Source organism: Physella acuta, unplaced genomic scaffold, assembly GCF_028476545.2.
Source record: "Physella acuta isolate Inbredline_101_S28 unplaced genomic scaffold, ASM2847654v3 ptg000386l, whole genome shotgun sequence".
Classification (NCBI taxonomy): Eukaryota; Metazoa; Mollusca; class Gastropoda; family Physidae; genus Physella; species Physella acuta.
This window is the reverse complement of record NW_026731905.1, coordinates 965,706-989,904: the sequence shown is the minus strand read 5'-3', so window position 1 is coordinate 989,904 and position 24,199 is coordinate 965,706. Positions and strand designations below refer to the sequence as shown.

Below are 24,199 nucleotides of genomic sequence, written 5' to 3'. Positions count from 1 at the left end.
TATTATTATTATCATCATTATTATTATTATCATCATCATTATTATTATTATTATTATTATTATTATTATTTATTAATTAAAACCTATCAATAATCATCAGTAGTTTGACGTATAGAGAGAAAAAGAAACGCTGCAAATCAAAGAAAGATAACCTATAGTACCTTAAATATTTTATTTTATTCTTGTTATTTCCCTTGATCAATAATTTTCGTTATGATTTATTCAAAGTTTTCTAGAGTAACCATTAAATACTACTTAGCATTTATTGTACATCTCATGTTATTTTGATAATTATTTCAGAGTGATTGGTTATACGTATTTTAAATTCAAAGTAATTATTTGATTAGATTTAATCCGGATACAAGGCCTTATCGCTAATCAACATATAAATGAGGTGGCTATGTTAGCATAGCATTAGAAAAAATGTACGGTGTTCTGTTAGATATTATGGGATACCATCAAACATCAGGGAACCCATTCATAAATTATGGATTGTTTTCAAGATAGAATCCCACTTTTAAATAGTAGCTCTGTTATATAGCATGGTCGCTGTCATCAAGCTATGAAGTCAGAAATAAAATGGAGCCTGGTTCTATTTAATGGACCCAAACATAATAAGTTAGAAAATCTTACAAAAGTGGTCGCAGTTATGACATTATCATTTAGCAAGGAAACCTTCGACCCCACATTGAAAAAAGTCACTGTTATACGACAAACCACCGCCCACACTCCTGCCCTCTCACGCACCCACCCTCACACTCCTTCACACACTCACCCTCACGCGTCCTCATACAATCACTATCACCCACACTCACAAGCCCACACACACTCACACGCCCTCACACAACTACCAACACACGCCCACACACACCCGCACTCACACACTCACCTTCACACGCCCTCACACACTAGCCCTCACACGCCCTCACACACCCGCCCTCACACGCCCTCACACACCCGCACTCACACACTCACTTTCACACGCCCACACACACTCACCCTCACGCGTCCTCATACAATCACTATCACCCACCGTCACAAGCCCACACACACTCACACACCCGCACTCAAACACTCACACACTCACCCTAACACGCTCACACACACCCGCCCTCACACACCCACCATCACACCCCCTCACACGCCCTCATACACCCAGTTCCCGCACACACACCCTCACACACCCACTCACATAAACATAGTTCACTTCAACATAACCTAGATCTAGCTGATACAACAACAGAACTAAAACACAGATCTCTATATTTTTACCACTAGCCGACATTTTTTTTTCAAATTATTTTCGATTAACCTTTGAAAAACAAAATGGCTGCAAATAAAAATTAAAACAACCCAACTCAAGCAGCGCGTGTTGAAATATTTCGCAGACTTCCTGCTAATGTTTATCAACATAACGATTCGGGGGGGGGGGGGGGGGGGGTGGATGGTGAATGGGGAGTGGGGGGGGGCAACAAATGGAAAACATCGGGAGGAATCGAGGCCAGTTCTACCTTTTGTTTATGTTAGAAAAAAATAATTAAAGCGTCGATTGGGATTCTGCTGCTGCTAAAAATAAACTAGTAAAACATGTGTTCTTTTGTTTTTAAAGTACACAAAAGTCAATCCATGAATGCCACTAATGAAATTACAAAGTGTGTGTAGATGTTAGAAAATATACTCTAGTAGCACACCAAGTTGAAACATAGTTAAGGGAAAATTTAATTTTTTTTTTATTTATTTTAATTAGTTTGATTTGGATTAGCATCTTGTCACGTCACCCACCCCACCCACCACACCCCCACACCCAATCTAGTTTTATTTATAGATTTCCTTTTCATCAACGTTTAACAAACATTTTTTTGTAAATTCCAAACCTAATTGCAATATGGGCTTGGATTTCGAACGTTTCAAAGTACGAACTGCTGCCTTGTAGTTTGTTCTTGGTTGGACAAAGGCTATGAAAGCAAATCCAAAAAGAAAAGCAGGCTGAAATCGGAGTCAATGGCCTCAATGGCGCATAACCAGTTGACACGTAACGCTTAATTGTGTTGGAGGCGTGGTCGAGTCGGCAAAAAGCTCATGGTTATAAATTCGAACAAAGTCTCGAGTTCAAACCCACTGGCAGATAAATCTCGATCCCCTTCAACACTAATAATTAAGAACGAAGAAGAAGAAGAAGTACGAACACACAAAAAATTAGCAGATGTGATAACAATAAAGTGAGAGAGTCACAGTAACCAAGGTGAGGGTCACGGTAACCAAGGTGAGGGTCCCTGGCCTGCGTCACGTGTGATGACGTAGATCTAAAACAAAGATAAAAGATAATTACTGCAATAAACTAACGGCTGGCCTCAGGTGGTGAGGGGAGGCTGTGAGTGGGGAGAGGGGAGAGGCTGTACTTGAGAGTGGGGAGAGGCTGTATTTAGGAGTGGTTGTACTTGAGAGAGGAGAGAGGCTGTATTTTAGAGAGGTTGTACCTGAGAGAGGAGAGAGGCTGTATTTTAGAGAGGTTGTACCTGAGAGAGGAGAGAGGCTGTATTTTAGAGAGGTTGTATTTGAGAGTGGGGAGAGGTTGTATTTTAGAGAGGTTGTATTTTAGAGTGGAGAGAGGCTGTACTTGAGAGAGGCTGTATTTGAGAGAGGAGAGAGGCTGTATTTGAGAGAGGCTGTATTTTAGAGTGGAGAGAGGCTGTATTTGAGAGAGGCTGTATTTTAGAGTGGAGAGAGGCTGTATTTGAGAGAGGCTGTATTTTAGAGTGGAGAGAGGCTGTATTTGAGAGAGGCTGTATTTTAGAGTGGAGAGAGGCTGTATTTGAGAGAGGCTGTATTTTAGAGTGGAGAGAGGCTGTATTTGAGAGAGGAGAGACGGAAAGCAAGTTGCTAAATGTTTAGTTGTTAGATCGACAGACTTTTACCCACATAGACAAGTTACCATGAGGCTGACTGACAAGTATATGAGAGACATTAGCGTACACATACATTCATAGACTTGAAAAAATTACTGTGGATAGGGTTCAGGTTTAAGGAAGGAATAAAAGTAATAGTTACCCAGAAATCTAGAGGTCACTTAAAGTCTATTTCTGAATATTTTGACAGAATCAAAAGTATTTTTACTTTCTCGTATATACGAAGTATAGAGACAGTCTTGTAATCGTGCAAAAAAAAAAATCGAGATTTTTACAAATATCGACGTTTTACACCTCACTGATACGGAAAAACATAATTTTGCAATCCTGTCTGTGTGTCTGTGTGTGTGTAAACACGATACCTTGAGTACCGTTACAGCTAGGTTGATGAAATCTCATATATGAGTATTTTATCAAAATCGTAGATCCGTATCAACTTTTGAGCGATTTCCGATAACCAGAAGTGGTACCTTTTACACTTTGAATTTTTCAAAAGCCTATAACTTGAGTACTATTTCAGATAGATAAATGAAATTTCACACATAAGTAAAAGATCTAATCTTCTACCTTCTATCAAGTTTTGAATAATTTCCGTTGACCGGAAGTAGTAATTTACGCTATTTCCGATTTCTCAAAAAACGCTTGTAAATTTATAAAGTACAATTAATATTCCGCACTATTATGCACATTTTGTTTTGGCGTTCGCTTGGTGCGCAATTCTTTTTTCTATGAGATTCTATTCTATTTTAAAAAGTTTAAGTATTTAAAATGGATTAAAATCATAACTATATCCCGAGTTCCCATCCCCTGTTGTTTTATATAAGAATATTCGAGAAAGTTTAGGGGAGATCACTCCCGTTTTATTTAATATATTTTTATATCAGGAACAAAAAAACACAACGATCAGATTATTCAAATATCACATTATTATTACACGTATGAAAACGTCAGATTATTTAATCATCAAATCATCCAATCCTAAAATGATTGAAACTGCAAATTTTGAATAAATAAATAAATCAAACATAAAGTTATTTAAACATCAATTTATTCAAATATCAATTTATTCAAATTCCAAATCATTCAACATCAATTTATTCAAATATGAAGTCATTCAACATCAATTTATTCAAACATCAAACCATTCAACATTAATTTAATCAAATATCAAATTATTCAAACATCAAATTATCTAAAAATCAAATCATTCAAAATCAAATTATTAAACATCAAATTACTCAAACGTCAGATTATTCCAGCATCAATTATTTTGAAAAAAAATAAGTCATTGAAGTGACTGCCAAGGGAGATAAATCAGCGATACCCGATCACTTTTAGAGGCTGGGATTACAATAGACTATCTCGTCCCGACTAGAATAAAAGCTGTGTCCGTATAGGTGGATGGGGAGGGGGGGGGGCTGTAACTGTAGCTTGTGGGAGAGTGTTTGTCTTGTAGTGTCTGTAAGTATTTGCTGTGGCTGGGACTCGGTGTTTGTTCTCATCCTCCCTCCCCCACCCCCCAACCCTCCCAGAGTTGTCTGAGACAGCAATTGAGGGCTCAGCTTACATGGTTGCTGGAGTGCCGGTTTTTAGGGTGGAGCGGGGAGGGGGTGCTCGTATGTGACTAGACTCTGTTAATGTTCCCCTGTTCTAGCAGACTTTAGACAGACTCAACTTTCTTAGGAAGACCCGGTAATCTTGCCGTCCAATATATCTGTCATAATGAGGTCTTATATTATAACTGTCCAATATATATGTCATAATGAGGTCTTATATTATAACTGTCCAATATATATTTCATAATGAGGTCTTATATTATAACTGTCCAATATATCTGTCATAATGAGGTTCTATATTCTAACTGTCCAATATATCTGTCATAATGAGGTCTTATATTTTAACTGTCCAAATCAGCTGTAATAATGAGTTCTTATATTTTAACAGTCCAATACAACTCTCTATTAAGTTTTGTAAAAAACAATTCTCCCCCACCCCACCCCACCCCCCAAGGAAAAGTGATCTCTGGAACCAAGTCAAATCCAGTTTGTCATGTACCAGCTAGTTTCTGTATATTTTGTCGTTCAGTGCCATATCTAATAGATCTCTAACTGTGTTGTAACCTAGACAATAACCCATAGCACTGTATCAAGTTCGGCTTCCACCATGTAACTCCATTACCCGTCCGTTGGGGGGATCAAAAGTTCAAGTCTTTTGTTGTTCCAAAGTCGTTCCTCTGGTGTTTCGTGTGTACACAAACTGCAAATAATTCTTGAACTCAACTTATTTAGGTCCAAAATATTGTGTTTCGTGTGTACACAAACTGCAGATAATTCATGAACTCAACTTATTTAGGTCCAAAATATTGTGTTTCGTGTGTACACAAACTACAAATAATTCATGAACTCAACTTATTTAGGTCCAAAATATTGTGTTTCGTGTGTACACAAACTACAAATAATTCATGAACTCAACTTATTTAGGTCCGAAATATTGTGTTTCGTGTGTACACAAACTGCAGATAATTCATGAACTCCACTTATTTAGGTCCAAAATATTGTGTTTCGTGTAGGCCTACAAAACAGTAAGTAATTCATGAACTCAACTTATTTAGGTCCAAAAATATTGTGTTTTAAATTTGTTGGGACAGGAGGCAATGACGAAGGAAGGAATTTGTCATAGGGTGTGGTTCAAAATTATTTCCCCTTTACACAGACACGCAGACATATATATATATATATATATATATATATATATATATATATATATATATATATATATATATATATATATATATATATATACATATATATATATATATATATATATATATATATATATATATATATATATATATATATATATATATATATATATATATATATATATATATATATGTAAGGACATATTTGGGGTTGTATTTGCCCTGCCTATTAACCCTCGACCCGGAAGTGAAACAAATTCATATCTAATATCAATAACTCTCTATCTCTCTCTATCCTATAACTAGCTCAAGCGGTACTCATAGAGCAAGCAGACCTCATGAAACACCCCCCTCCCGCTACCAGACCCGTGGGTTCCACCTGAAATGTTGTTCCTCCCCCGGGGATTTAGGCGCCACTTGGTTTAGATGTGAGGGAGACTCCTGACTTTCTGGTTACCAAAGCTCGATGTACACAACCTTGAATACCAGCCACAAACCATTTGACATCGAATATTGATGGATCAAAAAACCAAACGTGTGGTGGTTTTTTTCTTATCTCTTTCTTTTTAAGTTAGAATAATTTCAACTCCTGCCATCTTGACTTACATTTCCATCATCTCTGATAATCCACACGTCATTGCCATCAAAATAATCCCCGGCAGTCAAAACTTCCGGAAGAAAGTATAACCGGAAGTAATACACCGGAAGTAATTATGCAGGTCCAATATATAGTAGGGTAATAAAACCGGATGTAATAGCAACCGGGAGTATTAGGGGTTATCATTAGTGGATTAATTTTGATTTTTTTTTTACAGTTTGGTTAAAAAATGTGTTGAATTTAAGATTGTTCGTTTTAGCATGTCTGCTGAAAGCTATTGGCGTTTTTCCTTAAGGGGCATTAAAAACCAAAATTATCGAACAGTTTCATAAAACTTAGGGCCATTAAAAACCAACATGATCCAGCAATACTTTCATAATCATTAGAGCGTGACGATAAAATTCTAGATGACATTTTTTAATGGTGGTCCCATTGTTTGATCACAAGAGGGTATGGTGGGGGGGGGGGGGGGGGGGGTGACAGGTGAAAGCGTGACGTCACGCGGCTATTCTGGGAACAGCGAGACAAATATTTATGTCGGCCGTGTTTTATGGCCAGGGTGTTCGTGTCAATGACAGATTAACTGACATGAAACTAGGTCAAGGTCGTGTACATGCCCCGCTCACCTTCTGTGTTGAAGAGTTCTGATTTTTTTTCTCTGCTGCTCTCAATGGAAAGTTGCAAAACAAAACAAAATTCTTTTTTGGCGAATGTAGAGAAAGAATTAACGCTTTGGTTTGTTTAAAATACTAATTACGTATTTTTCGGGAGGGGGGGGGGTGTGGCTCTAGGTAGATCACACGTCTCAAGCTCATTGAAAATTTAAAGTGGCTTTAACACAAGAAAAATGTGAATCAGGTGTGACCGTCTTACGGACACGAATCTGGAAATGCCAGATTTCGGGTCGGTTAGGTCGTATGCGCTACCATTCAACCACGTGGTCCCACTGTAAGCCTTTTACGACATGACACAGCGGCGTTAATTAAGGGATAATTGCCCGAACGTTGTGTCGTCTTTCAGGGTACTCGGCGGTGTTGCTGGTGAGAAATTTCAAACTTGATTCTTAATCCTGCAGCGGCCTGTCCCTTAACTCTAATCCTAAACCCCGAGACACCTTTACCCTAAACACCGTGACACCCGTCCCTAAACCGTAACCATATACCCCGCGACACCCTTACTCTAAACTCTAGCCCTGAACTTTTGAGACGCTTTCCCTGAACCCTAACCATAAACCCCATAGAAAACATTGCCCTGAACCCTCAACCCCGCCACTTCCTCCCACTAACCCAGATAAAATCGGATGTCCGTCGTGACGTCACAGTTCCTGCCACCCGAGAAGTACTAGGATCGCGTGCCCACCCCCACCCCCTCCCCCGGAAACGAATAGCTTTAAAGTCGTCTTGGTTACCAGCATCGATCCCGACTATATCGGGTGAAGAAAGTGCTAGTATCGGTTTCAAACGTTGACTTTCATCAGTAGTATTCGATTACACATAGAACAATATTTACTCTTGAGGACGATACCTTTTTTAAAAAGTTTTGACAACAATGACTATGGGTGGCGGATACAACGTTAACAAATTGGAGCCAGACTGTTAAAATATTTAACAATGCAAATGTGTGGTAAACAGTATATTAAAAGGTTTGGACTATGGTTAAAATATTGGCCAATATATAAATGCTCTAATGGTTGATCCGTCTTGATTTTCTTTTTTCTTTTTTTTTTTTCACTTTATATGCCACAGACATGTAATATTGGTAGCGTATATTATCCTTTCCCCGAAGTCTTCCGCTGTTGCATTACTATGATCATTATTCGATATATTGAGGACTGTTGTAGATTTACATTGATAGGAATTTTTTCACTTTAAATGTGTGTACATATTATACAGGATTTTTGCAAAGTTTGAGCTCATTTCTGAACATAATATTAAAAGTTCTGAAGCCAGCTGTTTAGCCTTATTTTGACATACGACTCGTTATATTGTCACAAAAAGTATATCTCTTAACTTCGTGAAGTAAATAATAATGCAAATGGTTTATCAAAAACGAATGCAACAAAGTAACTGTCTTTATACGTTTTTCATAAATTACAATTAAATTCTTGTAATAAAATATTATTTTAACAGCCTTTTGGTTTTTTCCGCATTACGTTAATTAATTTTAATCTTGGATCAGGAATATCACATATCCCGGATGCATTTCTTCCTAATGTTCTCTTGTCATAGTTAAGGAACATCGCCAACTATGATTTAGACAAGATATTATAAAAACAAGGATTTATCTTGCGTGTAGTTTTTAGCGTTAACGGAACAAAAATAAAAAAATAAAATTGTTTTAATTTTTTAGTATTGTCATAGGAGTCGGCGTGGTCGAGTCGGTAAAGCTCATGGTTGCTAAACCGAAAAGTCTCGAGTTCGAACCCCCGGGCAGATGAGGCTCGTTAGCTGGGGACAGCCACTCTTCTAGGAGAGACAACTCCAAAATTAAACAACTTGTAGTTTGTTCGTGGTTGGACAAAGGCTATGGAAGCAAATCCAAAAAGAAAAGCAGGCTGAAATCGGAGTCAATGGCCTCAATGGCGCATAACCAGTTGACACGTAACGCTTAATTGTGTTGGAGGCGTGGTCGAGTCGGCAAAAAAAGCTCATGGTTGATAAATTCGAACAAAGTCTCGAGTTCAAACGCACTGGCAGATAAATCTCGATCACCTTCAACACTAATAATTAAGAACGAAGAAAAAGAAGAAGAAGTATTGTCATTCTTAATAAATTCATCCTAATCAAATTTTAAAGAATTTTGTAATAAATGTGTGTAAATGCGTTGTGTATGTGTCTTCATTTATTATTCGATCTCATAACATCTACATTATACCTTGTTTTTCCAATCCTGCTCTACAGGTATTGAAAGTTACCTTTTTACTTTCGCCTACCTTAATGATTCTATTACCCTATGTTTATTCATGCTTAATGCATAGTTTATTATTGGTGCACTTACATTTCAGGGGGGGGGGCGAACACGAGTTAATATATTTTCTGTATCTATATATATATAATTCTCTTCTGGGAGACGCTAGAAAACAAGCTGTAAGCGCGCTCCCTACCACCCCACCCCTACATGGTCTGGTGAGCTGTGGTTCACTCTAAATTTTTACGTTCGTGGAGCTGGGTTTAGTGACGGCTATCAGGGGCAGATAATTTAGTTTGAAACGATTTTAAACTTAGGGAAAATATCTAAGAGGAGGCTGCTTTCACTGGGGGGGGGGGGGAGGGGTAAAAGGTAGGGGTCGGGGGAAAGGAGGGTGGGGGTAATATCGTCCTTAATGACCTACTGATAGTGTTTGAAAGCAAATATTTTCAGTGGCAGCATTGGTACTGTCGAATTCACAAATTATGAATTACTGAAAAGTAGAAAATAAAACAACTAAATAGCGGCGTATGATATGCCGCGGGTCGGCTCGTAAATTATATTTCTCGTACGTGCAGAGGCGTAGCGAGGGGGGGGCGGGGGGGGGACATATGTCCCCGGGCGCCGACCTTAGGGGGGGGCGCCAAATTGAAAGTTTGAGGGGGGGTGCAAATCGAAAGTTTATGGGGGGGGGGTGCAAATGAAAAGTTCGAGGGGGGGGGGGGGGTGCAAATCGAAAATTTGCTCCCGAGGGGGGCGCCAAATTGAAAGTATGTCCCCGGGCGCCGGGAAGGGTCGCTACGCCTCTGCGTACGTGTACTGGGGTGCATACCTCCCCCCCCCCCCATACCCTTGAAAGAAGCTTTTAAAAAACTCAATATTAGAGAACCAACCAAACATTTAGCAAAACTAGGAGGTGTAAACAAAATGAAACTAAAATAAAATATAATAGCTCCTTCTTTTTCGTCCTTAATTTTAATCTTGGATTTCCTCCAACACAGTTAAATATAATGTGTCAACTTGTTATGCGCCAAATAGGAGTTGAACCTGCCTTCCTTAAAAGTTCCTTTCTGGATTTACTTCCATATAGTCCATCCAAGAACAAACTACAAGGCAGCAGTTGTTTGAATTAGGAGTTGTCTCTCCTAGATGGGTGGCTGTCGAGATATCGAGCCTCATCTGCCCTGGAATTTGAACTCGGGACTTTAAATATATGGTACGAGCCGACCCGCGGCGTATCATACGCCGCTATTTAGTTGTTTTATTTTCTACTTTTCAGTATTTCATAATTTGTGAATTCGACAGTACCAATGCTGCCACTGAAAATATTTGCTTTAAAACACTATCAGTAGGTAGTTAAGAACGATACTACCCCCACCCTCCTTTCTCCCAACCCCTACTCTAACCCCCCCCCCCCCCCCGTGAAAGCAGCTTCCTCTTAGTTACTTCCCCTAAGTTTAAAATAGTTTCAAACTAAATTATCTGCCCCTAATAGCCGTCACTAAACCCGCTCTATGATTGTAAACATTTAGCGTGAACCACAGTTCACCAGACCATGTGGGTGTGGGGTGGTAGGGAGCGCGCTTACAGCTTGTTTTCTAGCGTCTCACAGAAGATAATTATATATATCGATGCCAATCCATGAAAATCGTAGTTTAGTGTAATCAATACTTGAAGGTATCGATATTTGTTTCAAATTAATCTGAACTTTGCTAGTAACGCCAAAAAATTTCCTGTTAAAAATTATCTGAATCAAACTAGAATATATGGGGAGGGTAGTCTTAGAACAATATTTATATTTCTAGAAATCCCCTCCACCCCACCCCTCTCCCTCGTTAATTAACGGACCCGTTAGCTGGCGTTTTGCACCGAAAGTCTCTCGACGTGTCATCGTCTGCTGCTCTGGCTGACGTCTGCAACATCTCGCGTCGTCATGAAGTCTCGTCACTCGAGAGTTCAGAGTTCACGGCGGAAGTAGAAACCGTTTCTTGACGAGTTGACCTGAGGTCATTTATCATACAGTGGACCTTTTGGCTTATGACCTACTGAGTGCGAACCTAATAATTGATGGAGACGTTAAAAACAAGTTGGTTTTAGGTCGGACTTTTTTTTTCTATCTTAACTTAAATGTGGACCTATTTATTAATTCCTGTCAGTTTTTATTTCTAAATAAAGTTGAATTTTTAAACATGATTTAACTGATGACTTACTATGCAACTACCCGCCTTCATTTAAACGGGCACTTAGAACCGAAGAACTACCATCTAATGACGTGTTTGAAAAAACATAGCAGACGAAGATGCAAAAATGACAAATAATGTTTGTTCTTCATGTTTTGGAAAACAATATTGAGACGATAACTTTCAAGAGTAATACTACCTTTCAGCTGCTGTGCTGTCGTTTAGCATAGAAATGTGTTGTGTTGGTATAAAAGCTAAAAAGTTATGGTATTGCCAAAAATATAACGTATAGCCCCCACTGCTAAATATCAAGTTTTAAGGTATTACTTCTACTGAAACTGACATCGTGTACTAAAATACCACACAGTTGGGGGTCGGGTTGTACAAAGATAAGGGGGTGGGGGTGGTCTGTTGTATAGAGGCGCGGGGGTGGGGAGAACGTAAGGCTGTTATGTTAGTTAATCTCCTTTCAAATTGTAAAATGTCAAAAATTTTAGTCCCTGCTCTAGCGGTCGAAGCCCTAAATCACCATTTAAAAAATCGATGGATTTCATCATCAAATTAGATCTGCTCTTGTCCCAGCATTTTTAGACTTTATTGTTGGAATATCTCAACATTTTGATGATAGCATTCTTTTCGGTTCTACATTTGGTACATTTTGTTCCGTTCCTGGAATTTTTTTTCCATTCCTGGACATTTCGTTGCGTTTATAAAACATATTGTTCTATTCATGGTAGCCCAACATTTTGTTCTATTCCTAGAATATTTTGTTCTATTTATGGAGTAATATGTTCTACATCATATTGAACTAACAAAGAAGTCAGCTAAACAATAGACAGAAGATATGGTATAACAGAGGTGTTAAAAATAATTCTATTACACTGTTTGTTTTTTCCTATTACTAAAACTTATTATATTCAACTATAGACTATATGTCTAAAAGAAAACAAATACACTATCCGCCTAAAATGGGATGATTATATCCCGTTCTTGCTCCAACACAAGGGTCAAACAAAGTAAAGTCTGTTTCAATTACCTCGAGATATACGGGGGGGGGGGGGGTATCAGCACTATGTCAACCCACTTCAGTTTCCCTAACGTGAGTCAAGTATCCATTAGAACTGGGTGAACTCAGGGACGTCCTACTGACTCGAAGATAAGATCCGAACTCGCGACTTACGAGGTAGCACTTGTAATTCCTATCATTCGACCATGCCGTCCTTAATTAATTATAAATATCAATAAAACTTTTTTTTAAATCTTGAAATACTATAATCAAATGGATTACGATAATCTGCGAGAACTTGGGTCACCCGCGGGTCAAGTGGGGGTTTAAAAATAAACTGCATGTCAAGCAGGAAATAAAAACATTAAATGTTGGCCAACGCACCCAATTTTAAAACAATAACCTGAGATTAATATTTGATAAATGGACACGACATGAGGCACAAACTGTAACTCCGGCTGTAAAACCATTTTAATGGCTTGAGTTTTTTACACCGCATGTGTTCAAAAATTCATGTCAAACAAACAAAATACTATAGCGCATGTTCCTTGGTCGATAAGGCTACATGCGTGCGTGTGTGTGTGTGTGTGTGTGTGTGTGTGTGTGTGTGTGTGTGTGTGTGTGTGTGTATGTGTGAGTCTACACAAATTAAACGTGGAGGTGCCGTCAAACAATGGACTGAAGACCTCAAGGTTTACTTAAGTTTGTGTTTTAATTAAGTTGATGAAATTATCGCTTGCTGTCCTAAAAGCTGACAGAAACCATTTAGAGGCGTAGTGTTTGGGTGAATTTGTTTTTTTAATGTAAAATACACACACACACACACACACACATATATATATATATATATATATATATATATATATATATATATATATATATATATATATATATATATATATATATATATATATATATATATATATATATATATATATATGCATACATAAAGCTACATATATAAGTATATATGTATATACATATATATATATATATATATATATATATATATATATATATATATATATATATATATATATATATATATATTACGTGTGTGTGTTTGTGTGTATATGTGTGTATACATATATATGATAGTCAAGTGAATTCGAGGTGATTAAATCTGTTGACTCCTATGAACAATTGGCTGAACAAGTCACTCAGGTTTGTTCACGTGAAAAGAATGGAGACTTCTCTACCACCTTGTTGAAATGCCACCACCGACTAATGGGCTCATTAGCGGCTCCGTCAGAGATCTCATAATGGCGGAGCCGTCATTTTGTAAGGGACTCTGAAGCCTTCCGGAGGCGGAGTGAGGGGGAGGGGGGAGGTGGGGGAGTGTGTCTCGTCTGCCGAGAGTTTTTTGGCCGCCTGCTGGGACCACATTGCTAATGACGAGGTAAGCAAGTCTAAAATTTAGGTCTGGAATTGGCACGGGAATTATCTACGAATATAGTCCAGCGTTTTATGATCGTCTTTGTGTGCGGGTGTTTTTTTTTATGTGTGTGTGTGTGTGTGTGTGTGCGTATGTGTGTGTGATTTATTTGAATGAATGTGAACATATGTAGCTGTGCCAACAAAAAATCAGTGATACCTGCATCAAGATGAATTTAAACAATCACATTGACGAATGTATATCAACATGGGTTAAAAGATAGGATGTAGAGCCTCGATCTCTACTGAAAAAAATCTTTGCCTCGTTGTGGCTTACAGCAGAGTAGTGTGTAGCCTCGTTGTGAACTAGCTGTTGACCACCGCCTCTTTTTCAACACAGATGTGTGCTGTCTGGTTATGGACAAAAGTTTTTTTCTAGACTCGTTTTCGAATCAAAGTTGCGTAAGACCTCGTATTGAAATACCAACAATAGTGAAGTTTATTAAGTTTGATCTTTTTATACGCCTCAGAATGGCTGGTAGGTAACGGTTATTCTTATTGATGGAGGGGGGGGGGGGGGGGGAGGAGAGTGGGATGATGGTATTGACTGGAAAAGTATGATGAACTAATCGAACAAAACGATAAAACACTTTTTTTCAGTAACAGCAAGCTCTTTCTGATTATATGCACAATTGAATAAACCAATATAACTGAGAATAAATTCGAACAAGTCATCTTGAATTAAATATCAGGAAGTGTGTCAAAAAAAATCGTAAAATGGTTATGTAGATATCGAACTAGTATTCTGAAATTAGTGATTCGTATGACACAATATTTAAATTGCATGCAGTCGAATGAGCTAAATAGACATCACACAAAAAATATGACTTAGCTAGAGATCACATGGACATAGTTCAATGTGACTTAGCTAGACATCACACGGACAAAACTTACTTAGCTACATATCACATAGGTAAATATGACTTAGTTGGACATCACTCCGATATATATGACTTATCTAGACATCACACAGATCAATATCACCTAGCTGTACATCACACAGAAAATGTGACTTAGCTAGACATCACTCCGATATATATGACTTAGCCAGACATCATACAAATAAATATGACTTGGCTAAACATCACATTTATAAATATGACTTGGACATCATAGAGATCATTACATAACTAAACGAGTACTCTACTGACATATTCGAATAGATCATTACATGACTGAGCGAGTACTCCCTCGCCGTATTCGAATAGATCATTACTTGATTGAACGATTACTTCCCTGACGTATTCGAATACATCATTATATAACTGAACGAATACTCCCCTGACGTACTGGAATCTTCAAGCGAAACTCCAGGACTTGACGGATGGAATAGAGCCGCACTGGGCCAACAAATCATGGCTCCTGTGGGGCCAAGATGGCACCAAGTACCAGGATAAGACCAACACCGGAAGTAGAAGGTCCGTGGTGTCTCATGTCCAGAGATCGACCACATCCGTTCTTAGAGTGCGCCTGTACTTTAATATGGTTGGTCGTTAGAACAGTTTTGGAACCGTTTATTTAACATTAACTATTATTTTACTAAATTATTTTCTAGTTACATGGGGGTGGAGGTCTTGTTAATTAAAGTAAGTTTAGCAAAATAAAGAATTTGCGGCAGAGTTTAGTTGTTTTTTATATTGGGATTTACGACATATTGATCCAATTCACCAGCCTTTCGATCGATCAGCGTCCAAATGTGGATCCCGTAAAACCCATTCTTTCGAAGGCCGATTCCATTAAAACCATTCATCTAATGGCCTTGACCCTTGGCCCCTTGCCAGAAGGTTATTCAAGTAAAACCCATTTGTTTGAAGGCCGATCACCTATTAGCCATTTGTCCTTAAGCTAATCACACAAAAGCCATTAGTCTGAAGGCCGATCCCCAAAAAACAAATTTTCCCAAAAGCCGAGTCCTTAATACCCTTTGTCTGAAGGCCGATCCCCAAAACCAAATTTTCCCAAAAGCCAAGTCCTTAATACCATTTTTCCGAAGGCCAATAATAAGTCAAAAAACCACATGTTAACCGAGACCAAAGGACACACAGTCTGTACGATCAGAATCACATCACTCCCATCTTAAAGCTTATAAGTATTTTAGTCGTCTTGATTAATTAATTTCTTTAAAAGGCCTATGGAAGCGCCTCACATCTTCGTACCAAAAATTGAAAATATCCGTTTGATAGATATCTCGAGATTAGGGGGGGGTTATATCATATTATGTATATATAATCGTCATCTTTTCCCGTCAGTCCTTAAATCACACTAGGTAGATGAAGTAGAGTACGATAATAGTGAGGTTTTTTTCCCAAGTATTTCTATTTATAGACTACTGAGAGGTCGGTGAGTACTGTTGTATTAGTATTAATGCAAGGATTACTCACCAATTTCTAGCAGCGCTAAATGTGTAACTGGCACGCGTGTTGCAGTTGTAGCAGTTGTACGCTGAAGGTTCCTATCCCGACATGCCCACAACGAGATTCTCGCGTACCTCACGAGATGTCCCCAGTTTACCTCGTGCTGGGGCGTGCGACAGCGTCATCATGTTGCACGCGACGTCACGCTTTAGCATAAAAACTTGGACTGGAAATCATCTCTCCGTTTGTTGTTGGGTTTTTTTATTCTATTTTTTTATCTAAACGAACGAATCTGACCTTTACATTAGCCGTAGTTATTGCAGTTCCCCTAAATGTTTTTTTTTTAATTTGACTACAGCATGTGTTAGGCATGCATTCAAACGTATTTACTGATAGTAGATAGACGACTGTGAAGTGTTTACACTGAGCCTGAATCTTCTGGGCTGTCGTGATTGACACATCTGTAGGGAGAGATCACTGGAAATTAAGGTCAATGTAGCGACAGGTCACTGCACCAACAGGTCACTGCACTCACAAGGTCACTGCACTCACAAGGTCACTGCACTAAAAGGTCACTGCACCAACAGGTCATTATACTAGTAGGTCACTGCACCAACAGGTCATTGCACTAATATGTTACTGCGCCAATAGGTCACTATTGCGACATTACTATAAAGGCAAAGGTAAAAATAATCCGATATCAACTCAGCTAGAAATAATTAAGTTCTGTGTAACTCGTTGGTCATCTCAACATTTAATTAAGTCATTATAACATACGTACAGTTAACACAATCTTTCTATCTAACCTGGATATGTACTAAAAGATGGTTATTGCCTCAAATCTCAATACAACCTAACCTTTAGATCTATTTTAAAACGGATCACTTAGTTCTGCCCGGTCTTTAGCCGATATCTAATGCTAATTTAGCCTGGATTCCCCCCCCCCCCTTGCTGAACATTTTCAGGGGCCCTGCGACTATTACGTCATCTGAAGCAGTGTGGCTGCTCGCTTGTGAATGACAGCGGCGTCACAAGGACGGGCGTCACCCAGTGCGGTAGCTGAGAGGGCCACCCATCCCCCTCTAAACAATTTAGCATTTTAGGTTTGGTGTCATCCCTCTCTCCTAACAGTTTATTATTTTAACTGCACAAAACAAAGCTTTGTTGGTAATAATTTATAATTCTTCTAGCTTGTTGCATTCACTGCATAGTATCAAAAGATATTTTTAATTTAAATTATAATATAACATGAAAAATAATTTAATTTTACTCTTCCAAAGTGTAAAGTAAAGAATCATCTAGACCTAGCAATCCATTGGGCAGATGAAGTAGAGTTCATATGTTTCTTGACCTCGTCATATGAAGGGACGATGTCTTCTAAATTGTGATTGAGTAAAATAAAACTGCAGTAACCAAATCGCATCCATTCTCTGTTATTGTTCAAGTACCGCAGGCTAGTATGCTATCTATAGAATAGAAACCATTCAACTGTAAACATTACTTATGCCTATTAATTGGCTTTATAACAAACCAGACGAACACGAAGATTTTGAGCTTAGAAACAATAAGCCGAACACGGTATACATTTAGTATGTGACAAAGGAAGTTGTGGTTGTGTTTGAAATCCTATGTAGCGGCCCATGCTTTTAAATTGTGACAACTGCTTAATTAGAAGTTAATTAGGCATGATCTTATTTAGAAGACTTGACAAATCCTTAATGTACATGTACAAACCAGATATCATGACGATATTTAGTCCAATCTGCGATATCTAGCACAAAATGATCGGAAAATTGTTATAAAATTGAACTATAGGATTAAAAAGTTACAGATGAAATCTCGTCCATCGAACTGAAACGGTTCTCAAGTTAACGTATTAGCAAACATTCACTGGGACAAATATTCAGACAAGATTGCGAATTTTCTACCAAGGAAGGTGTAAAACGTCGAGATTTCACCATCAGCCTCCAGCTTAATCCTCCCCTGGCCTTTATGCTTAAAATGGTCATTGACGCCCCGCCCCTAGACTGTATAAAAACTAGTCATGACCAGAGGCGTAGCGACCATTACCGGAGCCCGGGGACAAACTTTCGATTTGCAACCCCCTCCTCAACCTCAAACTGTCGATTTGCACACACCCCCCCCTCCCCACCAAACTTTTCGATTTGCACCCCCCCCCCCTCAAACTTTCGATTTGCACCCCCCCTCCCCCACCAAACTTTCGATTTGCACCCCCCCCCACCAAACTTTCGATTTGCACCCCCCTCAAGCTTTCATTTTTATTTTTCCAACCCATTTTGGCGCCCCATAAGGTCGGCACCCGGAGACATATGTCCCCCCCCCCGCCCCACCTCCCCTCGCTACGCTACTGGTCATGGCTGCCCCACTTTTAACCTATATCAAAACTGGTTGCTCTAACCCCACCTTCCACGCAAGCACTAAATTAAAAACGTGATTGTCGACCTTTACAACAACAACATCTTAAGGTAAACAATGACATCTTAAGGTAAACAAAGCAGTAAAAAAAAATTACAACCCTACAAAACAAACTTCAGCGGAGGAGAGTCTCGAATAATTGCATCGTCCACTAGACAATAATGTTGAGGTACGTCAGAGTTTAATTAACGAATGTATTGATTTTTTGTTGATGTACTGCTTCATCAGACAGTGGTTGATTGTGTTACCTCGCCTTTTATTGATGACACGGTCTATGTAGGGACAAGAACAGGAACTCTATCGTAAGGGGAAATAATTTAATTACTTGGTTTATTAATTAGACTGGATGTTGATTGTGCGTTTTGTGATGGTGTGTGAGTGTGTCAGCTGTTGCTTAGTTTGAAGTTAGAGGGGAGTGTTTTGTTTGTGTGGGATGTGGGGTTGTTAAGTGTGGGGTGTGGGGTTTGTTATGTGTGGGGTGTGGTGTTTGTTATTTGTGGGGTGTTGGATTTGTTATGAGCGGTTGTGTAGTTTGTTTTTTGTGGGGTGTGTTTTTGTTTTGTGGTTGGGGGGGGGGAGTGATAGTTGTAAGTGAAATACATTCACGATTATGGGGCGTGGGGATGGTGTGTGTTCTGATTTATGTGGGTTGAGGGACAGAAGATTTTCTGGTTGTGGGGTTTGTAGGAGATGTGTTGCTTGTGCCGTTACTGATGGTCTGTGCTTATATCCGTTCGATGATGATGTCCTGAATAATGTGTTAATTTCCTCTGACCATTTGTATTGGGTATTTGATCCAGAGAAACGGCGCATAACAGGTTAACACGTAATACTTAATCGTGTTGGAGGAAATCCCATCCAACAACAATTAAGAGCGAAGAAAAAGAAAAGTTTCTGATAAAGCAGTTAGGAGTTGCTAATTTATTCTTGATTGAATGTGTGTTAATTCGACTTACAGTTTGTTTTGTTTTTTCGGGACTTCTGTTTTATTCGTTTCCTGAATCGCTGTTCGTATCCCGAAGCACAGTGGGTCGAACATGCGTTATTAAAAGTCGACCCTTTCAACTTTTTACTCAGATCCACCCTTCAGTTTAATAGTGATAATATATTGCCAAACGTCAATCAAACTATTCTTTCAGCCCCCCCCCCCCGACTTGATGTTTTTACACCCATCTTTTACTAGGACTCGATGTGTAAGACCTTCTTCGTGGTGTATTTGTTATAGAACATACCGCAAAAAGTGGGGGTAAATTTAGCTTTTTTGGACGACAAATCATCATGCAAAACTAGATTAATTCCTATTACACCCTTTTCGACTGCATCTTCATTGATTATATCAGCATTTAACCAACCATCCACATCCACATACACACCCCACACATCCAACCACACACACACATACATTCTACACATCAAGCCACACACACACCAAGCCACATACACACCCCACACATCCAGCCACACACACACATACATTCCACACACCAAGCCACACACACATCCCACACACCAAGCCACACACACATCCCACACACCAAGCCACACACACACATCCCACACACCCAGTCACACACACACACCGTTACACATCAAGCCACACACACACCAAGCCACACGCACACACATCCCACACATTATGCTACACACACACACACTGTCTCTCTCTCTCACACACACACACACACATACACATCCCAACCATCTTCTAACAAAACAGCTGCTTCAAATGTGTTTCGAGTCATTCCTTCGACTAGTTCGATCTTTCATCGAATATCGGTGACCAATGTCTCACTATAGCAGATTAAACATGCTAAAGATTTGATAATTGGCTCAGATGAGATAGACCAGATCTTCGCTGGGTTGTGTTTGTTTGACGGCTCATGGGCCGCGTGAGGCTCTTTCACTATTCCTGTGGCCTTGTTTGCAAGACGGTGACCTTGTAACAAAATTTATTTTCTTTATTTTTTAAATATTTTTAGAATAAACCGAGTAGAAACTAAAACATGTACAGAAAAAAAAATACAAAGAACGTACTAGCATCAGATGAAGTGTTTTATTTATTCTTTCAGTATTACTGTCAGGGTCGAGATTAAGTTCAGTTTTAGGGTTAGAAAAAGAGTTAGAGTTAGAGCTAAAATTGGAACAAGGTTATACTTACAACGAAGATACTAGCAAAAATAACGCTTCCCGTACTTCCACGCCGAAACATAACACAAAATATTTTTACTCTACAAATCTTTCGACGCGGAATTTTTTTTTAAAAATGAAAAAAAAAAAACTAATTAGTCGTGCCAGGCAATAAATTAATTACTTCTGCTAAGAAAACCATGGACACGATCCCATTATAAGCGACATACTGGGTATCTTTTAACAGATATTTATGTTAAGATTTATTTAAAAAAAAAAAAAACGTTAACCTAATTTCAAGCTCTCCAATGTTCCGCCACCGCTTGACGAAAGCCAAAGTCTGTTCGGAGATGAGAAATATCGACGTGGCAGCATTTCTTGGACCCTGGTGCCAACCAAAACATCTGGCCATTCCAGCCGTGCCGAGGTCCGGTACTGAAACCAGAGAACTGGTCAGCTGGAAGTAACATTCCGTTTTCCCTGCCGACCTTACGGATCCACGGGTAGGGGGGAGGGGTGGGGTGGGGGTGGGGGGGGGGGGGGTAAATATTTCTGGTTGTTTTATTGTGCCAAGTCAGTGTTGTTGAAAGCAGAATATGGACAACTGGTGATTCTCGGCAGACCAGACATTTTTGACACCAAAAACAAGACATTTGTTTCACGACAGAGCAGACATTTTTACACCAGACATTGTAGTAAAAGAATGTCTGGCAAGATTTAGAGCAGACCAGCGACCAGACTTTTGGAAAACAGACCAGATATTTTTATAACAGACCAGACTTTGTTTACATTAGACCATAAACATATCGTAAAACAACAGACCAGACACATCCATTATAATAGCAGACAAAACGCAAAACACCCTACATTAATATTCCGTAACAAAACACAGCAATACACCCTACACATTCATTATAAAAGCAGACAAAACACAACAACACACCTTACACCTTGTAGTTACCTGTCTCATCAGACCTGACCACCTAAGTGAGCTTTATTGTTAAATCATCGTGGAACTAACTACACCTGTATTAATAAGGAACACACACGTCTACTCTACTGCTCATAGCTGCTACTGACGAATCATTAGACGTACAATTTGATTAGACAACCCACACAGTAAACAATTTTATTGAAATCTCAACATATATTTAGCAGAAACTCACTCAAACATAAACTCTACACAGAAACATTAAATCAGAATACCAAAGCCATTAAGCTACACCAAGCCTATGTTCCTATTTTGAAAAAATTTGAACTAGCAATATTTAAAAATCTATAGTAAATTTAAAATCGGTATTCGTAATCGAATGTTTATATTCAAACATATCGATACCATCTAAAAATATTCGATACCGTGGTCAAAATGAGGTCGATACCATTCTTCTACCAAGGTCGATACCATTCTTCTACCAAGGTCGATACCATTCTTGTACCAAGGTCGATACCATTCTTCCACCAAGGTCGATACCATTCTTCCACCAAGGTCGATACCATTCTTCCACCAAGGTCGATACCATTCTTCCCCCAAGGTCGATACCATTTTTCCCCCAAGGTCGATACCATTCTTCCCCCAAGGTCGATACCATTCTTTTCCCCAGGCGCGCGAGAACTTATGGTGCTCACTTCCGGAAGTTTCTCACGCTATCGCCCCACTTCTCAAACAAAATGGCGGCCAACTCCAGCAGATTTATCTGTTTAACCCTGGACGTACACAGTTTAACGTCCCGAGTTTAACGTCCTCAGATTAACGTTTCGGTTTAACGCCCTCGCTACCATCTCGATACCAAATCGAAACTCTTCTCACAAGTTACACCGGCGATTTTCGAAGATTTGCTAGCACGCAGTTTTCAACTTTGAAATTTATTCTCTTGTTTTAGTCAGTTTTAACCTTCACCTTACCAGACTTTGAGGTGAAGGACGACCGCTATGAACGCACGCGAGACAGTGAGTAGTTTTGCTTAAGAAAATGCTCAGCCGATGTTTAAATGACGTTGAAGTTTAATTGATTATGCACAGTTCTATTCTTTTGTTATCATATCTGTCCCCCCCCCCCCCGCCATTTCAACCTCCTACTTCAACACTGGAACTTAACAAAATGTTAACAAATAATATCGACTCCTTTTTTCAAAAGCTCGTCACGACATTTAAGTTCAAGCATTTTTTAAAGTAAATTACTTTTTTAATCGTTCGAGTAATTCGAGGAATAGGGAACGCCCCCCCCCCTCCCCCCCCCCCCCCCTCCCATTTAAAAATATCATTTTCTTATATTTAAATTTTTATTACTGAGTCAAAAGACCCCTCATCCTTTTTTCTGCTTTGGTGCGTCTAGGGCAAACAACGATTTTTGTATTTAGCACAAATATCTTTTTTATTCGACGAATACTCACATTTCATAAAGTGTTTGAAATTATCAGTCAAGTGGGTCATGGACGGTGTGGTCAGAAGGTAGCGCTCAAAGTCTCGAGGTCGGATCCCAGGCTAGAGTCTGTAGAATGTCCCTGAGTCCACCCAGCTTAGATATCCATCTAAGCTGGGTGGACTCACGTTAAGGAAATCAAGGTGGCTGGTCCTAGCGTTGACCACACTATCAACATGATGAACTCTACTTCACCTGTCCTGTGTGTTTAAGGCATAAACGGGAAAAGAGAAGAGGATGTGGTTCTTGAAGCAGACGTCAAATGTATGCATCATACATGTGTCGGCTCACGTCTGATGTTGAACCCTCTGCTGGATTTATAATTCAACCTGACATAAAACACACCATAATTTTATTTTCATACTTACTACACGGGAAGGTAAAATTAAGTCAAAGTTTCAAAAACGTCTTTCAAAAAGAAAAAAATATATAATTTGAATTATGAGTCTGAAATGTCGAGAAATTTAATTAGAAACAGCATGAACAAAATGAGTTACAAAATGAAATATGTCTAACTGTTCATTTGTTATGATGGCATTTAATGGGTATTTTGTATGTGCTAAAATAATCTCATAAAACAAACACCGAGATACAGGAAATTGCTTATACTACAAAGTCTGCTGTGTCTTAATTTATCTCTTTCTTATCATAATTTTGATTTTTGTCTTTACCGCCTCGAAAAAGTTCATTACCACCATCAATTTATTTTCCGAAATATATTTCTTTTCAAATTCACTTGTTTACCTATGTAAAGGTTGCTCCTACTACCAATTCAAATAACTTTTTTACTTTCAAATGTATATTTTTTTCATATTTGCTAATGTTACAGAAAATGTGTTGTGTTTTACAAAACAGACGGTTATGAATCAATGTATAACATCTTGACAGAACATGTATATAAGTAGAGGTAGCAGAGACAAGAATCACAGACTGTCTTAGAGACATCACAGACTGTCTTAAAGACACCACAGACTGTCTTAAAGACATCACAGACTGTCTTGAAGACATCACATACTGTCTTAAAGACATCACAGACTGTCTTAAAGACATCACAGACTGTCTTAAACCGACCCCTCATCTCCTTTAACACCTACTACAAACTCCTATCGACACAATCCATTTACACCCCCA

At 38.8% G+C, this 24,199-nt stretch overlaps 1 protein-coding gene across 1 annotated transcript in view; it reads left to right on the top strand.

Moving 5' to 3' along the window:
• Positions 1-24,199, top strand: part of LOC131942064 (short transient receptor potential channel 4) — a 173,082-nt gene that overhangs the window by 12,128 nt on the left and 136,755 nt on the right. The gene's annotated exons all lie outside the window — the stretch shown is intronic.